Source organism: Papio anubis, chromosome 6 (assembly GCF_008728515.1).
Source record: "Papio anubis isolate 15944 chromosome 6, Panubis1.0, whole genome shotgun sequence".
NCBI lineage: Eukaryota > Metazoa > Chordata > Mammalia > Primates > Cercopithecidae > Papio > Papio anubis.
The window spans coordinates 6,477,661-6,485,922 of NC_044981.1; the positions used below are offsets into that span (position 1 = coordinate 6,477,661).

The following is an 8,262-nucleotide window of genomic DNA, read 5'->3' on the forward strand; positions in this document are numbered from 1 at the left end:
CCAGGTGGACAGAGGTTGTTGATCTTAATTAGAGCAGTCGGAAGGCACAGAACGGGAGCAGGGCTGAGGATGGAGTATAGAGAGGCAGGTGCTTCTTCCAAAACCTGAACAACAAGGCGGGGTTTTCACTGAAATAAAAGGGTGACCCATCCGCGACCTACGTACCATCTAGGTTGGTGTTCATTCCTTTTCTGGGATGCCATGTAAGGCAATATCTGAGGCCGCTGATCCATTAGCTTTGACTGGGGTTCTAGAGACACCAAGTGGGCAACAAAAGAAGCGTGCTGGGGTCTATCTATCGGGAAACCAGTATTTGCACCTCCGTCTGTGGGATTCGTGTACAGTAGGTAGTGTGCATGTCAGTATCCACCAGCCCCTGCCTGGGATCCAGGAAGGCATCACTGTGTGCTCCCTGCCCTCAGAGCAGAAGTGAGTGGTAACCAACCCAGTGGCCAGGAAGAAAAATAAAATCTCCAGCCCGGAAATCTCCACTCACATTTCCAAGCACAATTTATAGTTCACATAGGCTGCCTGATCAGCCAGAATGCCCTCCAAGGGCTCTCTTATTTGAAACCTGACACCTTCCCTTCTGGCCAGTGGAAGCTACACCAGCCTCAGTGAGAAATCTAGGATAGAATTATCAGGATTCCTTTTGCCTCCTAACCATTAGAATCCACCCGTATAGCTGAGATCTTTCTTATTCAAAGGGCTTCTCTGTGTGCTTTAGTGCTCAATTTAGTCTTCTTATATTGTGTTTTTAAAATATCCCTTTAAACAATTCAACACTACTTACACAACTAATAAGTCAAAACTTTGTAAATTTAACAAATTAATTTTTGCAGACATACATACGCTGGCCACAAATTTGTCTTAAACATCTAATCGAATATAGCAGATTTTTAAAAATTTGCTTTATAAATTTCAAAAGCAGACAAAGCACACACAAATTATCACAAGATTATTCAACCCATTATTCTTTTTCTTAACGTCATTTCAAAATACTGATACCATGAGTTTACATTTATCTCTTTATTATCTTTGTACTGACATTTATTTTTACCTATACTCTTAAACTTTCCCAAGATTACAGTAAAATTTATCTCAGTATTTTTCTGGGTGTCTAATACATTCCAGACCAAAGATAAAGGCTACCTCTTCAGATCATCTGAGGATGCAAGTTTTGACTTACCAACCAGTTGATTCTGGGCTTGGTGGACAGTCCACAAGTTGAGCTCTCTTTACTTAAAGTTTACCTATTACATGCTTAAGATAATTTATGCCTCTTCTTTCAAAAAGTTCCCTCTACCCTGCTGCTTTTTTTCTCAAGTGACATGCTCTTTAAGTTGTGCTAGGTCAGTGTCTTGTAACTCATTGTCCCACCCTTATTGTATATTGACCTGGCCTGCAGGCATCATTGGAAACTCACGCCTGCCCTGGCCTTCTCCACATATCATTAGAGGGGTGATTTACAGGACATGATGAACTTTGTCTGCATGGTCAGGGTTAATCCTTACAACACTTAGCTAGTTCATCATCTTAGAACATGGCATTGACCTGTCTTTCCATTTGTACATTCTGTGCGATCACTGGTGCTGATTTGACTGTTGCCTGATATTCTGCCTAATGTTTATATGGGACCACTTGAGCTGATCAGTCCTTCTGTTCCATTTTTCCCAAGACTATCTGGCTCATTCACAACTCTTTGTCCTGACTCCTACTTGCTTACAAAGATAGAAAAAACTGCCTAGTTGTCTCTGATCTATCCATATGGATGGAAATGCTTGGAATCTCCAAATAACTAAGAATGAGGCTCCGTGTTCATCTAGTGTTTGGGACACGACCCAATTTCCTTCCCACCTTTGTTATCACCCAGACATGCCTGCTAAGTAATTTTTAAAGACAGAATCACGAGAGATGAGGTCTTCAGGAGCTCAAAACAGTAGTCTTCCTATTTCTAGGAACTGCCTGATATCGTTAATGCCGTTCACCCCAACCAGCAGAGAAGAGGACTCTTGAGGACTTTCCCTTAACCTACCCTCTAGCATTCCATCAGTGCAGTCGTAGAGGACTTTGGTCTTTTCAGTCAGTTCTTAGTGGCTAGGGATAAGAGGGAAGCATGCCCCAGTGTGGGGTGAGACACTGGAGTGGTTCCTGAATATCAGTTTGATGTCCTGTGAGGCTGAGTGATTGGTTTTTGACAGTCTGCCTTGCAGCTGATGGTGAAACATTGGGTTGCAGGGAGCTGTCACATGATGACCTATTTCCCCACAAGCCTGGTGCTCTGCAGGCACAGAGCGAGGGGTCAGCATTCTGCCAGTCCCTGCCCACAGGCAGACGGGGTTCCCTTATAGTACTGGAAAATGTTCAGGCAAGATAGAGCCTCAGGGCTTCACTCCAAGTGTCTCCTTGTTTAGAAAAGGAACATCTGAGCCAGAAAAGCAATGTGTCCTAACCACGGCCACAAAGCCAGCCAGTCAGCCAGCAGCAGAGCCCGACAGCACCCTCCCAGGCAAGCTCTGCTTCTTATTCAAGCATAAAAACCATCACATGAAGCAAACTCACCCAATGTCAGGTGAAAGATGCCACATAAAGCAAGACCAGACCCCCTCCTGCACACCCACATCCCCAAAGCACAAAAGGATCCTCTCTCTAGGCAGCCCTCCTCTTAGGGCAATTTCCCCATGTCTTGCTTTGCCCCAGACCCTACAAAATAGGGTCTTTGAATATGCAAGAGACCACTGGGGGCTCCTTTATAATATTGAGAGGATAAGGAATTCCATAAATGTACTATTATTGTAAACTTTACATAGAAATGGCATTTTCATAGGGCAGTGAAAGCAAGAGCTTGTTTAGAGTAAGGGCTGCTTTCCTCTGTGATAGGAGCCTCATTAAGGACTCCAACAGCCTTTAGTAAACACATAACCATGACAGGAGATGCCTGATGAAAATACAGCAGGTCAGCTGGGTGCGGTGGCTCATTCCTGTAATCCCAGCACTTTGGGAAGCCGAGGCAGGCGGATCACCTGAGGTCAGGAGTTCAAGATCAGCCTGGCCAACATGGTGAAACCCTCTCCTTACTAAAAATACAAATAATTAGCCAGGTGTGATGGTGGACACCTGTAATCCCAGCTACTTGGGAGACTGAGGCAGGGGAATTGCTTGAACCCAGAACGCAGAGGTTGCAGTGAGTGGAGGTTTTACCATTGCACTCCAGCTTGCGAGCTAGACAGAGACTCCATCTCAAAAAAAAAAAAAAAAGAAAAAAAGAAAAGAAAATATAGCAGGTCATTTGGGCCCCCAACACCCAAAAGCTTGATGCCAGGGCCTGATTCTTCTGGTCTTTTCTCCAAATGTAGAAAAGCTTGCTGCATACAACCAACTTCATATATCAGATAAACACCAAAATCCTTCCACTTCTCTCCACTGGGATCATCTGCCACGGGTCTAGATAACTGGATGGAGGATATTCCTAAAGGGAAGTATGAGGAGCCTCAAGTCCCCAGAGAATAAATTCTAGACTGACCTACACTGAGGTTTTTGGAGAGAAGACAGGAACATCATTCTTCCAGGATGCACAATAGCTTTTCTGCCTCACACTGGGCTTCAGTTTTGACTAAATTAAAGGGCAATTCATGGGTAAATAAGTGTGCACATTTCCAAAAAATACCTGAGGAGAAAATTGCCAGTGGCTCTTTTTTTATTTGAAGCAGTGGCTGAACAGAGTGCAGGCTTGCTAGCAAGTATCAGGTATCCTAACAAAAATGTGCCTGAGGTTTTAGAGCCAATAACAGAAACAATGAGCAGGAGACTCTTATGTAAATACTACCTGATCTCAGGATCTCAGCAGGGCTTCTTTCCTGGGGGAGTGGATCTTCAGCATGTGGGGGAAGCAGTGGTAGGAGAACAGGCAACAGAGAGAGAAGGCCACAGTTCCCTTCCTACTAAATCACAGTCATCCCCTACATCTCGCCCATGCCAGAAGATGGAAAGCGAGGGTCAAACACGAAAATATCTTCATGGAAAGGGCAGATGATGAACAAAGAGGGTAAGTTGCAATATACAATAGAAAGTAGTTGTAATATACAATAGAAATACACAATGGAAAGCAGAAGGGACCATGGTGCTTGCCTCATCTCAAGAGGGAAACTTCTGTTTCCCTCCATCTGATTGCCATGTGGGAATGCAGGAACTGGGATGCCTGATCTCCTCATTTTTCAAAAGAAGCTAAAGTTCTTCATCTAGAGGTGCAGCCTCCTAGTTTATAAATATGGCAGCTATTCTAAGTGTGTTTAAACATTGTGCAGACCAACAAAACCCATCTGGAAGCTAGGAACAGTACAGGGGCTAACCATTTGCAGCCTCTGCTATGGAGAAGAAAGGGTTTAGCCAGGTCATGCCTTTTATGCCACCTGACCCTACCACCTTCCTTCCCCTTCTTGACTCAAAGCATTTCCAGGAAACATCCTTCAGTTCAGTTTCACCATCACCACCCTCTGTGTCAAAGTGGGGTCACCACACGAGTCCCGAAGAATGCTAATTATATGATAATTATGTACCCACTTGTTCAATTTGGAATATTCTCATCAGCCCAAAAATCAAGTATTCAAGGATACCTAGTTCATGTCAGTCCCATCACCATTTGAACATCTGGAATTGCTAGATTTGATAACTAGCAGACCCAAATCTATTAAAAATTCTTCTTGATACCCACAAACACCACTGAAACATGCATTTCCAAAACAAAGCCGAAAGCAAGAAACCTAGTGTAAATTACTCTGGTGATGAAACCATATCTGAATTAGTACAGTATACATAGTCCATACTCAATGTGAATTATAGGAATTTGCTTAAATATTGCTTAAGTTTAGAGTTTCCTCAGACATGGACCCTGGCACAAAGAACTGAGTGCAAGTTTGTTTGAGAAATGATCCTGGTAGGCACCAGCAGGAGAGTGAAGAAGCGAGACAGGGAAGAAAAGGAAGCCAGTGCAGCTCACTGCTGTGGGTAACGGGGGTTCAGTCCTTCTGGGGACCCTGGGGAGCCCTTGTGGAACATGCCTTAGAGATGTCACATCTCCAGGGGGAAGAAACTGGGGTATTGATCTATCAACTCCCACCTGTTATTTGTTGAGAGCTGTTCCTGGAGGCATCAACTCTCAGCACTTTCGGCTTAACTGTGTACTGGACAAGCTTACTCCCACAGTCACAGATAGCCCTCAAGCAAAGAGTTATAGGTGTTTACAGGAAGAAATCTTTGAGGAAAATAAATACTGGTGTCTTAGTTCATTCAGGCTGCCATAACAAAGTACTTTAGATTGGGTAACTCATAAACAACAGAAATTCATTGCTCACAGTTCTAGAGGCCAGGGAGTCGAAGATCAAGGTGACAGGAGGTTCAGTGTCTGGGGAGGGCTCACTCTCTGCTTTACAGATGTGCCTCCTGACTCTGTCCTTACATGGCGAAAAGGGCAAATAAGCTCCCTCAGGCCTCTTTTATGAAGGCACTTGTCCCATTCATGAGGGTGCTGCCCTCATGGCCTGATCATGTCCCAAAGCCTCCACCATTTAATATGATTGCATTGGGAATTAGGTTTTAACATATAAACGTCGGAGGACACAAACATTCAGACCATAGCACCCTGCAGTGTCCTTGTGCACTTGGATCTCTAACATCACACTAAAGCATTCATGAACAGGACCCTGGCAAAAGAGAAACCAAGACAGTGCACAAAAAAATTACCCACACATCTAAGGAAACTGTATGAAGTGGGCAGTCTTCTTGTCTACATAAAAAACTTCTTTCTATCATAAAAAACTGTCTTGCTATAAAACATCTGAAAATAATGGATAAGATATGACACAAATCTTTTAAATATATAGCAGAGCTTGCAATAAAAAAAAAAAAAAAAAAAAATGATGAGAGGTCTCCAGAAGTCAAAACAAAGCCAAAGCTAAAGTAAAAAACAAAAAACAAAAAACAAAAAAACAAAAAAACACAGAGTGGAAAACCAACAATAAAGTTGTGTGTCTACCCACAGAAAATGTGTCAATCTCCGTTACCCAGAACTTAGGCTTTAATGGCTGTGCGTGAGTTTGGTAACCAAGCCCTTCACCGTATGAGATGGAAAGCTGATCCCTCCATGAAGCTACAACCTTCTAAGAGTCACAGTCGATAAAAGAAAGAAAAACTTATCTAACTCTGCCTAATCTCTTGGGAAAATAAGTCTTCCATGCAAATATGCCATCTAAGCATATTATCATCTAGGTTTGGGCCCCAAATGTATGTACTACCTTCCTAGTTCAAAAAAACTCAAGCCTAGAAATTAAATTTAGAGTGGTTATTCATTGGGAACATCTGAGGCATATAGGCAGAAGGAAATATTAATTATCTCTATGGGATCATATACCCTCAATTCACATTTCACTGGGTCTCTAAAGTTTTAACCATAAGCTCACAGTCCAAAATTTAAAAAGACAAGGAAATAAACCACCACGAGGAAGAGTCAGCAGAGAAAACCCAAACTGTAGAATTCTACTCCCAAAGGTATTAGATTTTAGAAATGTAAGGTACAGAATATAAAAATAAAATGTATAACTTCTTTAATTAAAAAAAATCAAAGCATGAGAAAAAAATAATATTGAAATAATCAGGGAAGTGTGAAAAAGAATAAAATAAAACCCTTTAAAATGCAACATTTAATTGTTGAAATAAAAAATATGGATATGTTAAAACATTGATTTTAAAATAGCTGAAGGGAGAACTGATGGACTGGATGAAAGGTTTAGAGCGATGACTCAAAACCTACCACAGAGAAATAAAAAAACAAAAAATATGGAGCTACAGCTAGAGAAGAAAATAGAACAAATAGGGGAAAAGGCAATTTCTGAAGAAAAAATACTGAAAATTTTCCAGAACTGCAAAAGACATGAATCTCAGGTTCAATAAACACAATAAATCTTCAATGCTTATTAGCCAGCGATATCAGTGCCTTACCATGGGGGTCTCTCCACCAGGCTACCCACAACGTGCAACGTGCTTCCCACAGAGTTTCCTACAGAGGTTCGTAAAAGGAATTTCACAATTAGACCAACCAGGATAAAACCACAAATCACCAAAGGAAAAAAAATGGTAAAAGTTGCAAGAGAAATTACCTAAAAGAAGTTATAGACTGACAGCAGGCTTCAGCAATACTATCATAGAAAAGAGAAAATAACAATCAACCTAGAACCTAGAATTCTATATACAGTATAGTTAAAAGTCATTCAATAATAAGCGTAAATTAAAGACTTTTTGGAGAAAAAAAATCTAGAGTGTTTGCCACCGAAAGACTCTCATTAAAAGAATTGTAAAGGTACTTGAGAAGGCAATGATCCCGGAAGTCAGTTTTGAGATGTAAAATGGAATGACAAGCAAAGCGGTGGCAATTTTAACAATCAATGAATGTAATGATGATAATGATGAATTTGGAACAAGAATGTATTAGATGTCTATTTCTGCATAACAAATGCCCTAAAATTTGACAGTTTAAAACAATAAGCATTATCACCTCACCTCGCAGTTTTTTTCCTCTGGGGCAGGAATTTGGATGTGGCTTAGTTGGTGGTCTCTGACAAAGGGTGATGAAGGTGGACTGTAGTCATTTCTAGGCTTGGCTGGGGGAGCAGCTGCTTCCAAATTCATGTGAGTACATGGCAATGAACAGACCTCCAAAGATCTGCTTCCATGCCCACTCACAGGGCTGTTAGTGGAATTCAAGTCTTCAATGGCTATTAGCCAGAGATATCAGTGCCTTACCATGGGGGTCTTCCCACAAGGCTACCCACAACATGGCAATGTGCTTCCCAGAGTGAGAGAGAGGACATGACAGATAGCTGTCAAAGTCTTATGACATTGCAGCCTAATCTCAGAAGCAACATCCCAATGCTTTTGCCATGTTCCACTGCTTAGAAGCAAGTCACTGGGCTACTTCAGAGGAGGGGATTGCACAGGACATGCCATGTAGGAGGGGATACCTGGGGCCATATCGGAGGCTGCCTAGTGCAAAATGGCAGATAACAATAGCACATGGAGGAGGGGCTGGTGAGTGAACATAAAGCATTCTCATGTCCTTGATCTGGTCTTTTATAGGGAGGAGAGTAAAGACAATGTTTATTTATGCAAAATGAAAAAGTTCTAGAAATCTGTGGCCCAACAATGTGAATATACGGAAGACTTCCAAACTGTACGCTTGAAAATGGTTAAGATGGGAAATTCAATGTCATG

The 8,262-nt window shown here is 41.9% G+C and overlaps 1 protein-coding gene across 1 annotated transcript in view; it reads left to right on the top strand.

The window, feature by feature from the left end:
• Positions 1-8,262, top strand: part of LY86 (lymphocyte antigen 86) — a 62,323-nt gene that overhangs the window by 8,732 nt on the left and 45,329 nt on the right. The gene's annotated exons all lie outside the window — the stretch shown is intronic.